Below are 19,390 nucleotides of genomic sequence, written 5' to 3'. Positions count from 1 at the left end.
AATGGAAGCAGAGGTGGTGCGGTTTTGGTGTTGTTGATGCCGACGCTGCTGGGGCTTTATGGTGGCTGAGGGGTTTGTTGCGGATGTTGTGAGGTGGTGAGGGAGTGAGTGGTGGTTGTTGTTGATGGCTGGTGGTTTCGGCAGTTGGAGGTTGGAGGTGCTGTGAGGGTGGCAGCAGGTGAGTGGTGTTGTGCTTGCTGTTGTTGGTGGTGTTGATGGGGTGAAGCAGGGGAGTGTGAGGGATTGTGAGGGGAGATGCGTGGCTGGGCAGCAGGGGAAATGAGGGAGCAGGGGAGGTTTGGCGTTTTGGTGTGGTGTAGGATAAGGAAAGGTGTGGTGTAGGATAATAGAGCAGCAGGGGCTTGATATTGAAAGCTTGTGAATTGTGCTCGTTTGGCATTTGACTCAACTTGGGACCCGAACGCGAATATGACTTTGAAACTCGGAACACACTTGAGCTTTGAACCTTAATACGATTGCAAACCTACACACAAAGAAAACCGAGGAGAGGATCGGGACATAAAATAAAATAAATAAAATAGAAATAAATAAAATAAAAATAAATAAAGGACGAAATAAAATAAAACCAAGACAAATAAAATAAAATAAATAAAATAGAAATAAGTAAAATAAAATAGGAAAATAGACTAAAACTAATAAAATAAGAAAATAAACTAAAACACACCAAAATTACCAAAATAAACTGGAGACTTTATTAAAGAGAAAACAAGAGAATAAAAGGAAAATAAGGGAAAAATAGACACGAAAATAACCTAAATACTACCCCTACGAGTGACATAAATATCACTTATCAAATTCCCCCAAGCTAAACCTTTGCTCGTCCTCGAGCAAAGCTAAGGCAAAAGAGAACAAGATGGAATTATTGAAACCAAAAGAAACCAAATAGAAACAAGGGAAAAGAATGTACACTAACTCACTGTCGTAGGAATCACGGTTGTTTTTAGCTACAACAAGCCCTTAAAACCCCAAAGTTGCCTATGAGGACGAGTGAGGTCTCGTGAGGGTTTCCTAAGAGCTTAACCCACAACTCTTGACAAAAACCAAGGCAAAGCAACAAAAACCAAAGGTAAAGAAAAAGCAAAACACAAGCTCATATATGGACAAGAGATAAGGACAAGTACTAATGAATGCAAACCTTTCTAGATGGACAAATGTATGCACGTTCCAAGATGTCAATGGTTGATTGAAACATAACACATGCTAAGCATAGAGAACTACTTAGGACTCAATCCACCCTAGCCCCAACCAATCGGGCCACGTTCTCTCCACTAGCTTCAAATCAACCCTTAAGCTAGCTTCTCAAGATTCCACGAAGGAACCGGAAAAAGATAAAGAAATGAAAAACTTTGAGAAGGTAATCCCGACGTCTCAACTATGCATACTCTTTCCATAGGTTTGAAGTCTATCTCCCTCCACCGTTCTTTTGACCTAACCCACTAGAGTCTAAGGGTCTTTTTATTGGTTTTAACGTAAGGCTAAGGGTTAAGGCGAGGTAAAAATTTAAAATTTGGTGAAATTTCCTAAGTGAAGCAAAAAGTGCGGCCGACACTCAAAAATAACTCAAGAATTCACTAAATATCAAGCAAAAATACCACTAATGCCATTCCCCAAAGCTTATTCAACACAAACACACAAAATTCCCCCCAAGCTTGAACAAAGCATTGTCCTCAATGCTTAAACTAAGGAAGAAAATGAAAGCATCTAGAATATTTTTGTTGTTTTGCTTTTTTTTTTCAATTTTTTTTTCTTTTTTTTAACTTTATTCATTGTCCTTGCCTTTTTTTTTAATTTTGGACGGCTTTTCCTTGAAACTTCACTTGATTTTCATAAATTTGCATATTTCTTTACAAGCTCAACTCTAACCAAATCTCAAAATGCATCTTGTTTATGATTAACAACTCAAAACTCAAACCTCACATGTCAATGCTTCACTAACTAAAAGGTTGGTAAACATAGGCCATTAGGTTTGTAATGTGGTTTAAACAAGAGCGGGAAACATAAGGCTCAAATTGGTTAGCAAGTAGGTTTATGCAAAATAGAAAATCAAATTTGTAACAAAATAAAAAGAAGATAAAGAAAAATGAGAAAGAAGTGCCCTTTTCCTCCCCTAGAGTGCTTCGGTCACGATCTTGGGAGCTATAAGTCAAAACAAGGATCAAGACATGCATAGTTAAGGATCCAAATGTGCCACACAACAAAGTGATGAAGGCTAGAACAATGTTACCTCACACGGGATTATAACTAAGCAAATACCAACTAAGGGTGCCAAATCCACTATAGAGAGCAACACCATCTTACCACATACCCGTGAACTAAGGCTTCATGGCGCCCTAAAAGTTCTTAACCCGGCTACCTTAGCATGTAATATCCTAGAGTCAACCAATGACACTCTCAAACCGTGCACACATTAACCACTTAGGAAGAAAGGCATTCAAGAGTAAACAAATCCAAAAGATATAATGTCCAAAATAAGAACAAACAAAACACAATTTGCTAAACTTGCCTTGAAGTAAACAAAAATATTTTTGGATTTTCCAAAAGCATGAAAAACATGGAAATGCATATACTCACGTGCATGGCATATATGAATCAACATCCCACCAAACATGATAGAATACCCTCCCCCAAGCTTGAATGAAACCAAGCTCTCAAATCATAAACGATGAAACTAAGGAGGGGAAAACAAGGACAAATTAATCCAACATTACCAACACATGATCTTCAAGTCACAATAAGTAAGAGAGAGAGGGAAAAGAAGGATATTACCGAATATGGGATAAATGCAAAATCACACAAAAACCCGAAATAACCTCATATGAGCCACAATCTCTACAAATAAGGCTTGAATTCCACATGATAGGTAAGTTGAGGCACATTTCCTTGATTCTTGATCATCACCAATGTGCAAGAGTATATCAAGTTGTGTACCTAGCAAGGAACACAAACACGTCCATGAGAGAAAATCTAATCTAAAAACAAAAGAAAATGAAAGCAATAAAACACGGGTTACTTCCCGCAAAGGCTTGTTTAACGTCTAAGCGAGACCGCTCTAGGAAATAATAATTCAACGCACGCAAGAGCTTGTCAAATGCACTACTACACATTTCATGGGGGTGTAAATAGGCAAATGACGGAATAAGGACGTGCAACAAAATTATTGCACGTAAGTGAAGAGGGAGATGCCAAAAGAAAGAAGAAGAAGGATCGAAAGGAAACTCAAGAAAGTAAGAAGTAGAAGAAGGAAAAGAAGAATGGAAAGAAAAGGAAAAAGGCAAATCCTCATCACAAAATTTTTTGTTGGCAAAATTCCTCTTATCCTCAACAATGATGGAAGGAGGGACATGAAAATCATCCATAGAGGGCGGCTCCCCAATAGGCTCTTTGAGATAGGAAGGGAGAGAAATAGGGTAAGAAAGGATGTGGTCAAACCTTAGAGAAAAAGGGGTATGAGAAACGGGAAAAGGGGTAGCTACTCCCTCACCACAAGGCCTCACATCGCCAATGAGGGCATGAAAATCAATCATAGAGTCCTCAAACGAAGGGCACTCACGATCTACACCTCCCTCAAGCTCAAAAACTCCAAGGGAATCAACCTTATCCTCCTTTTCACCACAATAGACAACTTTTCCTTCAACTATCTCAAAACCCAAGGTCCCAAAATCATGCATGAATGGAGGTAGATTCATCTCAAACTCATCTAAGTCCCAAGAAGCGTTCTCGATGAAATCATCCAATAATCTATAAGTCCTCATATGACTCTCGAAAAATATGTGGGACATTACCTCAAAAGAGTCTATATACTCGTAGATTGAAGGGTCACAAACATACACTTGAGACTTATCAAGATGGGAAAGAGAATTAGGATTTTCAAAATCAACACTCTCTTCATTCTCTACTCCTTCACCATCACTCGAATGCTCTCTAATGGGATCCTCACTCATATGGGGAAGAGAAGAAGAAGGAAGGGCATTTTCTTGAGAGTTGGCTAATTGGAGAATTTGGCTCTCAAGCATCTTCATTCTAGCTTCCACCTCCCTATTCTCAACTTCCCTCTCCCTATTCTCAACTTCCCTCATCTCGTTATACCTCTCCATCATCTCCATTATCTTCATTATCTTCTCTTCCTTCAAATTTTCCATAGAATTACCCTCATAAAAGGATTCATTAGGAGCATAAGGGAAATCATTCGGAGCCATGTAAGAATAAGAAGATGAGGAGGGAGGATCATTCACATTATATACATGGGCATCATCATATTGGGGAAAGGGGGCATAATCATGCAAATGAGATTCATCATCAACAATAGGAGAAAAAGAGTTGAAATCACTTGTACTAGGTTCACATATAGGATCACAAGACAAATCATGGGGTATCATGCCACCAATAAAACTATTATCACATTGAGAATCAAAATTAGCAACATTACATGCCCTATTGCGTACATCCTTAGCGAACCGTACAAAAATGCTCCAAGCATTATGAACCGTTAATGCTTGAAATTCACCATTAAACCTACTTTCAACTTCATATCTCGTTTGTTCATTCATGCCACAATAACAAATCTCACAAGCTTCATAAGGATTACAACCATTATAGTTCAAAAACTCTACAAGTCTATGGAAATAGACATAAAAAGGCTCACCATCATATTGAGGAAAAGAAAAACGTGCCATTTTTCATCAACAAAAACAAAACAAAGAGAACAAAAATAAATCAAAGGAAAAATATATACAATGGACTAGTCTCAATAAGATAACACAACGGTAATGGAAGCCATTCCCCGGCAACGGCGCCAATTTGACAGGGGAATAATCGCGTCGTCAAACGACTATCTCTCGATCAAATACAATTTATACACCTAAACAAACCTAATACGAGTATAAGGCAAGCATAGGGGTCGAACCACAGAGAACGATTAAACACTACCAAATGCTATCAACAATTAAGCTAGTCCGGAATAAGGGAAGGTAAACCTAAGGTCTAAACAAACTAAAACTAGAGATAAAACATTAAGGGAAATGGTTTAGGTGTAGCATTCACTTGAACACAAACAAAAGCATAGAAGTTGAATTAATTATGAACTAAACATGCTCAAATATCGAAATAAAGGGTCCAATCTAGCCGCCTTCCGGGGTCAATTGGCTTCTCCTAACATAGCCTCTATGTTTCCACATTAGAACCATATACTAGGAGGTACTATTAACTAACAATCGATACTAATGAACCTTAACTAAGTCAACTTCCGTTCCTTGTTAGCAAAGATTCACCTTTAATCAACTAACAACATGCATTTTGCAAGTAGATTAAAGAATATCAAGCATATAAAGACTTTAATCACAAATAAATCAACTCTAAACCTAGAACATGCTCAAGATCCAACTACACCACAACCATCCCCTCAATGGGAAAATTACTCACTAATCATGATAATAACAAGATTAATCAACAAATAATCAAGAATCAACATGATCAACAAGCAATGAAGGAAAATCAAAATAAGCAAATAAAACTAAATACAAAAACAAAGAAAGAGAGTAAGAGATTGCTCATTAATTAAAGATGAAGATTTGCAAAGATTCAATCAAGCTCCTTCTTCAATATCCAAGTTCATCAATGGAAAACCCTTACTTTCTCTCTCTAAACTACTCTAATCTAATCTAAACCTAGAGAGAGAAGCTCTCCTAAAACTAAACTAGAGAGTAGAATAATGGATAATAATTGTTGTCCTAATTACCCCAAAAATGGGTATTTATACTAACTTCATAAAACTAGGAAAAATAGAAAAATAAATAAAGAAAACAAATAAATAAAGAAAAGGAAAATAAAAAGGAAATAAAAGAGAAAAGAAGTAAAAAGAGAAAAGAAAATAAAGAAGAAAAGAAAATCAGAAAAGGAAAAAGGAAAACAAAAATAAACATAAAAAAAGAAAAAGAAAAATAAAAGTAAACCCACAATTCCCCCCAAAACATCAGACTCAATTTCTCCATCTTCTTCGTGGCTGCTCTTCATCACCACGCATCATCCAAGCAATCACTACCGTCAATACTCCATCATCAACGGCCATGGTTGCTCAATCACCACCGTTCATCAACTACAATCATCTAGCATTAAATCGTGGCCCTTCGATTTTCATAAAAATCACGTGAGAAGTTCGTGATTGAACCCACATTTGCGCGCCCGCGAAGACATCGCGCAGAGGTCGCGCAAATGCTACTGTATCATTCTGTTCTTTGGAGCCCAATTGTGTGCGCCTTCTGACAGGGTTGCGCGCCCGCGGAGGCCTGGGTAGCTGCAATTGCTGATTTGGGAAAATTCGGAGGTTCGATTGAAGCGGCTTCTCTGATTGGTGGGTAATGTTGTTTGCGTTCTTGTTGTTGTAATTAGGTGGATGTGGTTGAGATGGGTTTGCTGCGGTGAGTTGCGGTGGTGACTGCTGGTTGCTGGTGGTCGAATGGAAGCAGAGGTGGTGCGGTTTTGGTGTTGTTGATGCCGACGCTGCTGGGGCTTTATGGTGGCTGAGGGGTTTGTTGCGGATGTTGTGAGGTGGTGAGGGAGTGAGTGGTGGTTGTTGTTGATGGCTGGTGGTTTCGGCAGTTGGAGGTTGGAGGTGCTGTGAGGGTGGCAGCAGGTGAGTGGTGTTGTGCTTGCTGTTGTTGGTGGTGTTGATGGGGTGAAGCAGGGGAGTGTGAGGGATTGTGAGGGGAGATGCGTGGCTGGGCAGCAGGGGAAATGAGGGAGCAGGGGAGGTTTGGCGTTTTGGTGTGGTGTAGGATAAGGAAAGGTGTGGTGTAGGATAATAGAGCAGCAGGGGCTTGATATTGAAAGCTTGTGAATTGTGCTCGTTTGGCATTTGACTCAACTTGGGACCCGAACGCGAATATGACTTTGAAACTCGGAACACACTTGAGCTTTGAACCTTAATACGATTGCAAACCTACACACAAAGAAAACCGAGGAGAGGATCGGGACATAAAATAAAATAAATAAAATAGAAATAAATAAAATAAAAATAAATAAAGGACGAAATAAAATAAAACCAAGACAAATAAAATAAAATAAATAAAATAGAAATAAGTAAAATAAAATAGGAAAATAGACTAAAACTAATAAAATAAGAAAATAAACTAAAACACACCAAAATTACCAAAATAAACTGGAGACTTTATTAAAGAGAAAACAAGAGAATAAAAGGAAAATAAGGGAAAAATAGACACGAAAATAACCTAAATACTACCCCTACGAGTGACATAAATATCACTTATCAGGAATTCATGCTCCATCTATCCAATTGAACACTCCGTTCAACAAAGGGTACATTCGAGAATGTTGAATTCACCAAACCATGGAAGCGAGTTTTTTCTAAAGCTCGCGGTTTTCGATCCACTCGCGTCGCGCCAACCCTTCATGGTTAGGCTTCCGCGCGGTGCATTCGGACAATTAACCATGGACCCTCTATTAACTAAACCATATCCCGAACTTTAGAGAATTAGAGCCATGGTTAGGTTGCGAACTCATTGCATCGTATTGTGCCTACTTGACTAATTGTGCATTATTTGTTGCGCATATATTCTATGTTTCTCTTAACGGTTTGTTTACTTGTGTTGAGATTAAATAAATTAATGACTTAAAGAACTTTGCCTATTAATTAATTAATTAATTAATTTGAGTCAATAAAGTCTAATATTTTAATCAAAATTGACCTAGTACGACTTTAGGCATATCCCAGTTGATTAATAACACCGAAAACAGTCTTTGATTGAAGCTCCACCATTGGCGCCAAAATCTGGACTGTAGCATCACCCTGTGGAGTGTGGCGCCTAGTGACAACTCTGTAGTCTGGCGCCAAGCTCCACATTGCGACGTTAGTCCTGTAGTTTGGCCGAGAGTTCGGATTATTGGTCGAGTCATCACCTAGTGTCTAATTAACCAGTTACTAATTAATTCGGTTAATTTTCGCTGTCAATCATGCCTTCTCGAGTCATTAATTGAGTCTAGTCACATAGTCTAGACACATTGTCATGACACGAGTCTTAACATGTCACCTACACTCACTAGTTTTGGCACACACTTTGAGTATATGTCACCATGACCATGTCTTAAGTTCATGTATGAGTCGTTTTTTCCGTCATTTAAATTGGGGGGTACATTCTATTCCTAATTCTTCATATCCCTCCATCTACATCATTCTTCTTCACATTCTACTCCAATCTTTTTTCACTTCCTCCATCCATCGCATGTTGAATAAGGTTTGAGTCAAATAATTAACAATAAATATCCCCAAATTCCTTTTCCACAGTACTTGGTCGAGGAAATAAGGGCGATTAATCAAGGACAACCTCTTTATTCAAGTCTCACTTTTTGATAAACTGATTCGTCAAAAGAGGAAGGCTAAAAAGAAAATGGGAAATCAAGATGAATTCAATGAGCTTAGGAACCAACTGGTTACCATGACTGAAACATTGAAGCTTCTCACACTTAAGGCCGATGATCCCGTGAAGCAACAACAAATGAACCTTATGCAAGAAAGCTTGAGCAAGCTATCTAGTGACTATAAATTTAAGGGCATGTGTTGACAAGGGGTCTCGCTGGACAAGGAACTTCTTCCGCATAAGTTCAACGCCACTGACATCCTTAAATTCAAGGCAACAGATAACCCTTACTTCCATCTAAGAGCTTTTGAAACCATATTGAGCATTAAGGGTATCGATAAGAAGGTTTTCCCCTCTCTGTTCCCACTATCTCTCGAAATCGTTTGCCAACAATGGTTCTTCTCCCTTGAGAAAGAAAAAACCACTTCTTGGGAGTCGATAACAAACGCTTTCATAGATAGATATAATTGCAACATCCAAGACGAAACAGACCACATACAACTTGAGATGTTAAAACAAAAAGAAAACGAAGGGTTCACGTCTTTCTTCAACAAATGGAGGGAAACTTCTGGTAATATGGTCAAGGCTCCCACTGAAAAAGAATTTGTGAGGATGTTTATCAAGAATCTCCAAGGGAAGTATTCAAAACACTTAAAGTACCAACACAATTTAAATACTTTCAAGGCTGTGTATAACATATGCATTGACATTGCAGATGACCTTCTGAAAGATAATGGTGCGAGAGGAAAGAAGAACGACCATCCTTCTTCTTCCTCACCCATTAATGAACTACATGCCACAAATGCCTCTAAACCACGAATCCAAAGATCAAAAAGGGTGTTCAATCCACTTGGTATGAGTTAAGAAACAGATTTCGAGAAGTTACACCACAAAAGGACTAGTCATGCCCATAGGGCCCATCAAAGATCCAGTTCTAAAAGCCAGGCCACCTGAGTGGGACCCTAATAAGCACTGCAAATATCACCAAGGAAAGGGTCACGACACTAAGGAGAGTTGGAAACTCAAAGAAGCTATTTAAGATCTGATCGATAACAATGAAACTTCTGAGATTCTAGCCATCGAAGAATGTCAAACATCCTTAGATCCATCACTTCTTATCACACCTATAGGAGAGCCCATTATCGAGACAACTTATATGACCTCTCTCGATGAAGTGGCCATAATTGAGGAGGATGAAAGTCTTTTCTTAGATAATACCAGGGAAGACTCGTCAAGTCTAAAAGAGGACGTCCGAAAATTGCAAGATATCGTTGCCATGCTCTTGATTGTGGTAGAGGGATTAGCAAATCGGGTGATGGCCATAGAACAAAATTCTCGCCAAGAGTTTAATGAAGAACTCAATGCTCCTAAGCCACAGGCAAAACGGACCATTGAAGAATACACACCAATATGAATGACTTACAATGAAGCTTTTGTTTGTCTACATGATCAATGTCATATTCGCTCCATTGGTCCCAGTCAAGACCCTCCATCTGAAAAACGTTTTCCCAATTGGGATCCAAATTCCTATTGTAGATATTATAGAGGTCGCGGTCACTCTACTTAAAAGTGTCTCGCCCTCAAGGATCGTGTTCAAGACTTCATTGATTCAAATCTCCTTCATATTCCTCCGCGCGACAAGAAGGCAAAGATTAGTAACAATAGTAACAGTGGTTGTAAAGGGAAGAAGAACGACTATCCTTCTTCTTCCAAAAACACCTACTCTAGTAATAGTGTTGGTACTTTCGCCTTAGTGAGATCCTAGCCATGGGTAATCGAAAGCAACCAAAAAGGGAATTTACCCCTATTTGAATTAGCTACGATGATGCTTTCGATCGACTCCATGCCAAGGGAATCGTTACTCCCATTGGACCTATTCAAGATCCCCCACTTAAGAAAATATTGCCTAGTTGGAATCCAAACGAACACTGCAAGTACCACCAAGGTAGGGGTCATGCTACTGAGAGTTGTTGGAAGCTAAAGGAAGATATCCAACATTTGATTGATAACAACAAGCTTCCCATGCCTCTAATTAACAAGAAGAGCGAGTGATGATCAAAGAAGCAACACAAGACAAGAGGCGAGCTTCAACGACAAGATTTCGTGACCTCTTTTTCTATTTCTTTTTCATTTTTTCCTTTCCCTAATAAGTCTAGCATATGCATCTTTTCTTTTCCCTTAGATTAATTTCGTAGATTCTTTTTTTTCCCTTTTTTTTTCTCAATAAAATGAGTATTTTATTCTCTTACATGATCATTTCATTACTTTGCATTAAAAAAAAATCATTGTCAAGCTAAGCACAAGGTATACCAATGATTTGAGGCACCTCTTGTAGCCACATTCTATTACCTTTCACCCTTAAATTATACAATCCTTTCTTCATAAACCACTTTAAGCCTCGTCTAACGATATACCCTTCTTTTTTCAACCTACATCTACCTAACCTTGGGATGGGATGGTAAGCAACTTATGCAATTTTTCAAAGAATAAAAAACTTGTAGTGACTTCAAAAGATTAAAATAGCAAAAATAAGAAAAAGTAAAAAAATAAATAAACGTGTACAAAAGGGCAAGTGTTCCAATGTCTTTGATATGAAAATATCTTCGATAAGAACACGTCTCAGATTGCGTCTCTTATCGAGTGCTCGGTACCGTGCCTGAGGTACGTGAATGCCAAGTGAGTGATAGACCGCATGATCGGGATTGCCCACGCTTAAAAAAATAAAATAGATGCTAAAGCAAAAGATAAAAGAGAGCTAAAAAAGAGTAGAAACTCAAGCATAAAAATATAAAGATTCAAAAGCAAGGTTGCACACCTTGGGGGCTTATCTAGGGTCTTGACCCTTTATTCCTTTCTTATATAAACTTTAGCCTAACCACGTTACAGCCCTTAAAAAGGACCTTTTTGAGGTATACATGCACTTGTGCGAGGTTCGGCTAGAGCTACGTTCGGCCTGATTCCTAACGGATACGTAGGCAACCTCACATTGAGGTGCGACCGTAATAAAAATGCATTCATATTTACATTCACAATTGATCATATCAAGGGATCCCCTGTGCTCATCCCTATTCACTCAGAGCTAGACTTGGGGGCTTAATCCCTACATCATTAGCTTACCTAGCCTAAGAGTCACCATTATTTGACTCTTCTAATAATAATATTTTTCCACACACTTAGCCTTTGCGGCCTAACTTTAGTGTCGCTTTCACACACTTCACATATACATGACCAAATATACTTCCCTTAGGAACCCTTTGTCATGAAAACATAACGTTGAAGCATGCCTTGTCATATCAACATCACTCATCACTCATAATTGTCATTACATCAAAGTATGAAGTGCTTAGCCTTTGTGCCTAAGTTACCCAAATGCTTTCATCATTGAGTTAACTATTGAAATAGCCTAGAATGGAATAACCCTTGCACCTTGAGAGATAGTATCAAATGGCATTTGACTAAGCATATTCAACATGCACCTTCAACACTTCGCTTCTTTGTCAAACACATCGAGTCGAGCCAACCTCGAGTCTATCACAGCGAGTAAAGATTATGCCTTGAGTCGTGTCAAGTAATTAAGTCAAGCAACATTAAAGCCTTAGGTCAACACTAAGATAATTAAAGAGATTGGCAAAGTTCTATAGTGAAAATAAATACAGGTGCAGCAGAACAGGGAAGACCCTACTCCAGCGCCTTGCGCTAGATCTTTTCAGTAGCACAGAGATCGAAGCCTCTCAGAAAGGTGATTTCGACCTCATACAGCAATTTTGGGTTCATTGGTACGCCAGTTAGCCCCTATAAGCAGTTTGACATGATTAAGTAGTCAGTTTGATTACAATCACAATAAGTAGTCGACCTGATTAAAGATTGTCTCACTTAGCTTAAAGCGCCTAAGAATTGGCTCATCACGGAAACACCGACATACCGGTTTTAGCGAAAGCAAAGTTCAGGCGAGCTTTAGAGATCGACAAACGTTGGTCTTCGAAAATTTCTTCTTCAGAATATTATCACAATAAACGCTCAAGTATCGAAGCTGTTTTGTTCAGAGACGCGTGCACATCTCCATCAAAGCTCTTTTGGTCAAAAACGCGTGGACATTCCTTTCAAAAGCTCTTTTGCTCCAGAGACGCGTGGGCATATCATCAAAGCTCTATTGTCCAGAGACGCGTGGGCATATCATCAAAGCTCTTTTGTTCAGAGATGCATGGACAATCCTTTTCAAGCTCTTTTGTTCAAAGACGCGTGGACATTTCCTTCAAGCCCTTTTGTTCAGAGACATGTGGACAATTCCTACAAGCTCTTTTACTCAGAGACGCGTGGGCATCCTATCATCAAGCTCTTCGTTCAGAGATGCGTGGACACATCATTCAGAAGATCATATCAAAAAGAAGCTCTTTGTTCAGAGGCACGTGAACACACCCAAAAAAAAAAAGAAAAGGAGATCTTTGTTCAGAAGCGCGTGAACATATCCGAAAAAAGAAGCTCTATGTTCAGAGACGAGTGAACATCAAAACAGCAAGGTAACGTTCCCTAGATTGTGGAGAGTTGTCACAAACAACTGAGGATTGTTTCAAGAGAAGCAATCTTCGATAGTATTCCCTTGGACGTGGAATATTATCAATGCGGATGAGGATTGTTTCAAGAGAATCAATGTTCGATGATATTCCCTTGGACGTGGAATACTATCATAGCGGAGGAGGATCGTTTCAGGCGAAGCAATCTTCTAATTTGGAAGCAGTTACGGGCGTAACGGTTTTCAAGCGGGATGACATTCTCTAGCTTGTAGGAGGTCATCAAAACAACAGTAAAGCGGCAGCAAATCGGTTACTTTCAGAGACGTGTGCTCGACGGTGCAAGATACGCGTTTCTTAACTCTTTTATCTGTTTAACTAGTGCTAGTTTTGCAAGTATCGGTATTACAAGAGTGATTTAGAATCGCAGAACTTTCTGAATCATTCTCCGTCCCTATTGATACTTTGACTTTGTTTTTGAAACTCGCGTTTATCCAAACTCAGTCAAAGTGGGGGCTTCTGTAGACACCCATTTGTGTCTCCCCAAAACCAAACCCGGTGATGAGTGTCTTTCGCATCGAATCATAATCGAATGAAGCAAAAGTGTAGAAAGTTTAGTGTTGCGGATAGTTTTAATTTCTTTTCTCTTCTCTCTGTTTTTGAAAACTTTTTTTAAGAAAACAGCCAATCCATTTTGGTTGGTCCATGATATGGGTCTAATAGTAGTGTAGTTGGATGGGGCTTCACAAGAGCTTTCCAACGATATATTATAAGCCCAATTCCGATGAATATTGAGGAAGTTATGGCCAATTTACCAAACTAGGCCCGGTTTGAGCCTTATGTGCGGCCCAATGATCTAGCGGAGGGCCTAATATAATTTATCACTCCTAATGCAATTAGGAATGGTTTTAGTCTTCTAGATTCTTCTAGAAAGTTCTTTTCATTCCTAATTCAATTAGCATTGATAAATTGACTTTTGTTGACTTTTCAGAGTTTTAATTAAAAACAAAGAGCATTTTTTGAGGAAATATAAATTTTATCCTCCTGTACGGAAAATTTTTTCTTATTTTAGAAAACGCGTCAAAAACAGGATTAGTGCCTGGCGCCAATGGCCTATTCCTGACACCAATCTCGTTTTGCGTGCGCCAATGCTCTATTTTGTTAATTTTATCTTTTTGGCTAATTTTCTCTATAAATAATGTCGTATAAACTCTGTTTTCATTCACCAATTATCATCAACATTCATCTACATTCATCAACAACCAGTTTTCATTCATCAATTCTCTCATTCTCTTTAATCATTCACCATCTTTCTCTTTTTTTCTAAACTTGCTTTTTACATAAAAAATTCCGCATTCGCAAGATCTAGAAACACCTAGACATATTCGAAGTTGCCTTTGCCCTAGACATGAAAGGTTTAATTTATGAGGGTTTGGTCCCAAATCTCTCTTTCAATTATTTAATTTGATTTATTTGTTTTGTTATTTTCCTTAAGTTACTAACGTGTGTGTTTTGTTATTAGAAAGAGGTATGAAGCAATAAAGTAAGTACTTTAATGGTTTTTATTGATGTTATGATGTACATATCATGTTTATATTGTTATTATGATATTCCTAGTATCATGTCTAAGATAACTTTAATATCAAGTATGATTAAAAGTACGATGCTTCCTATGTTCTTCCTAATATTTATGGTTGTTAGTATCATGTTAGGGCTAAAGATATGATTTTTATTGCTTAGTGACATGCTAGGATTTATTATTAATCTTGATAGTATCATGCCTAGGATCTTGCTATTTTTATCTTTAACATGATTTATGATTATTTTTATAATTGTTTTTATTATGATTATAATTTTATTATGATTAATATGATTGTTATTGATTATTTATTATGTTGCTTTTTACATTATTTATTATTTATTGCTTGATCATGCCTTTTATGCATGTTTAAAGGGAATTAGTATTTGTAATCGCGCTTAATAAGATAATTAATAATCTTGTTATGATTAATTTGATTATAATTCAAGTGATCGCCAATAATAGTTTTATTTGTGCATTAATATTCAACAACCATAGATTAAACAGGTTTGGGTTAATCGTATTTAGTGCATGTTAGTCAGAAAGCGCACATGAATACGATCAGAATAAAGTAGAGGCCTATTATTAGGGCAGGTTCAATCTCTTTTAGGTTGGATTTGTACCTTCATCCCCAAACCATTATTTGATTCTAGACCTTATGGAGTTAACGATCTCTTGGATCGTTAAGGGGTGTAACCTTCACCCTGTGAACGGTTTACAAGTTCCTAAAACTTGTTGGCGACTCTTTTGCTCTATTTTCTTCCCTTTTGGACGCCACCGTACTTTAGTGTATGATCACAATGGGGTTCAAGCTAGGGGTTTAACGCTTGATATTTATTCCCTACACGTTGCCATCCATGTCTACCAATTGTGCTGCCCCACCCGACAAAATGGACTTGATATTGTACGGACCTTACCAGTTTGGTCTAAATTTTCCTCTTTGATCTAATAAAGTTTTGCAAAGTGCCTTAAGCACTAAATTACCTTCCTTGATGTTCATAGTTTTAACTTTTTTTAATTGAAATGTTGTGCCATACGTTGTTGGTAGGTTTGGACATGATGCAAAGCTGGCAAGCGTTTTGCGTCAAGTAAGACTAGTTCATCATATCTTGCTCTAATCCAGTCGACTTCATCTAGTTGGCTTTCCAACGCAATCCAAAGAGAAGGGATTTCGAGCTCTATTGGTTGTACAGCTTGAACTCCTTAGACAAAGAAAAAGGGGTAGCCCCCGTTGATGTACGAACAAAAGTTCGATAACCCCAAAATGGAAAATGTAGCTTACTTGGCAAATCCTTGTAATTTTCCGTCATCTTTTTTATGATATTTTTCACATTCTTGTAGACCTATTTAACCGCACCATTTGTTTGTTGTCTGTAGGGTGATGATCTGTGATGCTTGATATGATATTTCTTTGATAGTTCTTCACACTCGGCTTGGAAATGCGTTATATTATCACATATCATTTCATGAGGTACCCCATAGCGGCATATGATATTTTTTCTCAATGAATTTAGCTACATGTTTTGCTTTGTGCTTAGCATATGAGGTTGCCTCGACCCATTTGGTGAAGTAGTCGATTGATACAAGGATGAACTCATGTCCCCCTTGCCCTGGTTGCGTTATCTTTCCAACGACGTCGATACCCCAAGTAGAGAAAGGCCATGGAGAAGTATATGTGTAGAGAAGCGAAGGTGGAACGTGCTACAAATTTACATAGACTTGACGCTTCATACATTTCTTGACGTATTTGTGACAGTCTCTCTCCATGGTAGTCTAATAATAACCTTGTCGTTGAATCTTTTGGACTAGCATTTTAGCATTCATATGGGTTTCACATATTCCGCATGAAGGTTTTCCATGGTTCTGTGCGCTTCGGTCTTCACTATGCATAAGAGATTTCTCCCTTCAGCGATCCTTTTATGGAGTTCTCCCCTGATGAGCACATACTGTACGTTGTGCCCTTTTATCAGTGTTGGGAGGATATTATCCCTTTGTTACATAATTAAGGATATCTGTATACCATGGCTCTTCATCTTCTTCTTGTGATTCTTGTTCATCATCAAGTGCGTGAACATAAGCCGGCTCATATCTTCTTTCTATGGTAAATGGCATTCTGTTTGTGTCTGTTGGAATTCGCACCATTGATGCTAATTTAGCCAGCGCATCGGCAAACTGATTTTCTTCTCTAGGCAAGTACGTATATTCCACTTCATCCAGTTGCTCCGTGAGAGTTTCTAGATGATCTTGATACGTAGTGAGACTTTCACTTCTCACTTTCCATCTTTTAGAGATCTATTTGATGATCAGTGATGGGTGGCCGTAGAATATGAGTTTCTTTGTTCCAAGAGCCAAAGTTGTTTCTAATCCCAAGATACATGCTTCATATTCTGCAGCATTGTTGGTGACATCAAAGTCGAGCTTCATGGAAATCGGGATGTGTTCTTCGTTGGGTGATACGAGCAAGACTCCTACACCACAACCTTTTAGGTTCGAAGCTCCATTAAAATAGAGTGTCCAGCTATCATCTTTGGTCATGAGTAGATCTTCATCAGGGATATCATACTCTTCTTCTTCTTTCTCAACTTCTTCTTGTGGGAAATCTGCTAGGAAGTATGAAAGCGCAGAACCTTTGATAACTATTTTGCAGTTCAAATTTTAAGTCAAACTGAGAAAGGATGACTATGCACCTTGATAATCTACCATTGAGTGTTGCTTTTTCGAACAAATACTTGAGAGGGTCCATCTTGGATACAACATGCACTGTATGAGTGAGCATGTAATGTCTTAATTTCTACGCTGCCCACATGAGTGCGAGACACAACTTTTCAAGTGGTGTGTACCTAGTCTCATAACCTTGAAGCTTTTTACTCAAGTAGTAGATTTCATTCTCCTTACTTTTGATCTCCTATGCTAGCAGTTCCCCTATCGTTTCTCTTGTGACCGTAAGGTAGAGTCGAAGAGGAAAGTCAGGCATTGCTGGTGCTAGCACGGGTGGGTTTGCTAAGTGTTCCTTGAACTTGTAAAAAGTTTTTTGGCAGTCATCATCCCATGTAACTGGAACATTCTTCTTGAGCTTCTTGAATATAGGTTCACATATCGTAGTGAGTTTTGATATGAACCTACTTATATATTGTAATTTTCTAATTAAACCTCGAATCTCCTTCTCAGTCTTGGATGGTGGCATGGCCATGATTGCTTTGACTTTTGTGGGATCAATTTTAATTCCTCAAGAACTGATCACGTAGCCAAGTAGCTATCCTGATGTAATTCCGAATGCACATTTTACAGGATTCAACCTCATGTTATACTTGTGGAGTCATTCAAAGAATTTGCGAAGTGCAATGATGTGGCTTAGCCAATCTTTTGATTTGACGATCATTTCATCAACGTAAACCTCCACCTCTTTATGCATCATATCATGTAACAATGTTGTGGATGCTCTTTGGTAGGTGGCATCGACGTTTTTCAACCCGAATGGAATTATTGTATAGCAATATGTACCCCATTATGTGATGAATGTGGTTTTTTCCATGTCTTCCTCAACCATCAATACTTGATTATATCCAGCGTAGGCGTGCATGGTTAACTGTGTTGTCGACCAGCATAGGCGTCCATCTTTTGGGCTTGCTTTGTTGAGATCCCTGTAATCAACACACATTCTGACCCTTCCATCTTTCTTCGGAATTGGAACCACATTAGATATCCATTCCGAACACTTGGATACTTTAATGAAACCTGCAACCAATTGCTTTCTGATTTCTTCCTTGATTTTGAGAGCCACATCTTGTTTCATACGGCGCAACTTTTGCTTGACGGGCTTCATACCTGGAATGAGTAGTATCGTATGTTGAGCTATCCCTGTTAATCCCTAGCACAACTTCATGTGACAAAGCAAATACATCAACAAATTCACTAAGCAATTTTAAATTCTTTGATAGTCGTATCATTAGAAATATTAACGATTTATATATCTTTGATGATTGTTGTTTTATTTTTGTGTTCTTCCATTTCTTATATTATTTGTTTGTCATTTTTATCATTAGCAAAGCAATATTGATCAGGGTTAAGGGAATGGCATGCATCATAAGCAAAGGTACTCATTTACTTGAATTCATTGGTCATTACATCAAGGAGGGCAAGGTCAACTACGACTTCGCCTGAATTATTTGGGATAGAGGGAGGAGACTCAATAAGAGACTCAAAATTAGGAGGAACTACATTAGACTCAATAGCAGAAAGGGGGTCGTCCTCATATTCTAAAGACTCGTCTACAGACTCAGATTCGGACTCGGACCCAAACAATTTAGATTCATCAAACATAGGACCTTCGCCAGCGGTCACTTCCAACTTCTCTCCACTTGGCGTGGTGATCTTCACCGTCTTTCGCCATCCCTTTAAAACACCATAAGCTGGGACAATTAACTCGGAGGGGTCAAAATCTTTGCTTGATATGACAGTTGAATGAGCTTAGAATCGTCATTACGGACAAGCTTGGGTTCATTCTTTTCTAGTCCATAAAGAAGATTAATGTTCATATTATCAAAGCTTAGATTGGCTAGTTTCTTAGTTGTGAAGAATTTATCGCCTTCGTCGACGAAGTAACAATCAAGGAACATCTTGAAATCTGGCTCACGCTTCCCATCGTGGACGAAAGGCTCAGGGAACTCATAGAATGGGAAGTTTTCCCCTTCTTTGATGTACTGGCCGTGGAGAGTCAAGGGGTATGGATCCATGGCCATTTCCATCTTCATGGTTCAAGCATTGTTGCAAGCCTTCATCTTCATGAGTACCTGTTTCATATCATCTTTTGTTGGCTTAAATCCCAAGCCAAAGGTATCTTTCTTGGGTGCACTAGGATGGCCCCAAAGTTCAGCTATTTTCATTTTGAGTCCAAGGGTCATTCAAGAGAAATG

This window comes from Chenopodium album, chromosome 7 (genome assembly GCF_948465745.1).
Source record: "Chenopodium album chromosome 7, dcCheAlbu1.1, whole genome shotgun sequence".
Lineage (NCBI taxonomy): Eukaryota > Viridiplantae > Streptophyta > Magnoliopsida > Caryophyllales > Amaranthaceae > Chenopodium > Chenopodium album.
The sequence above is the reverse complement of the archived record's forward strand: the minus strand, read 5'-3'. Positions refer to the sequence as shown.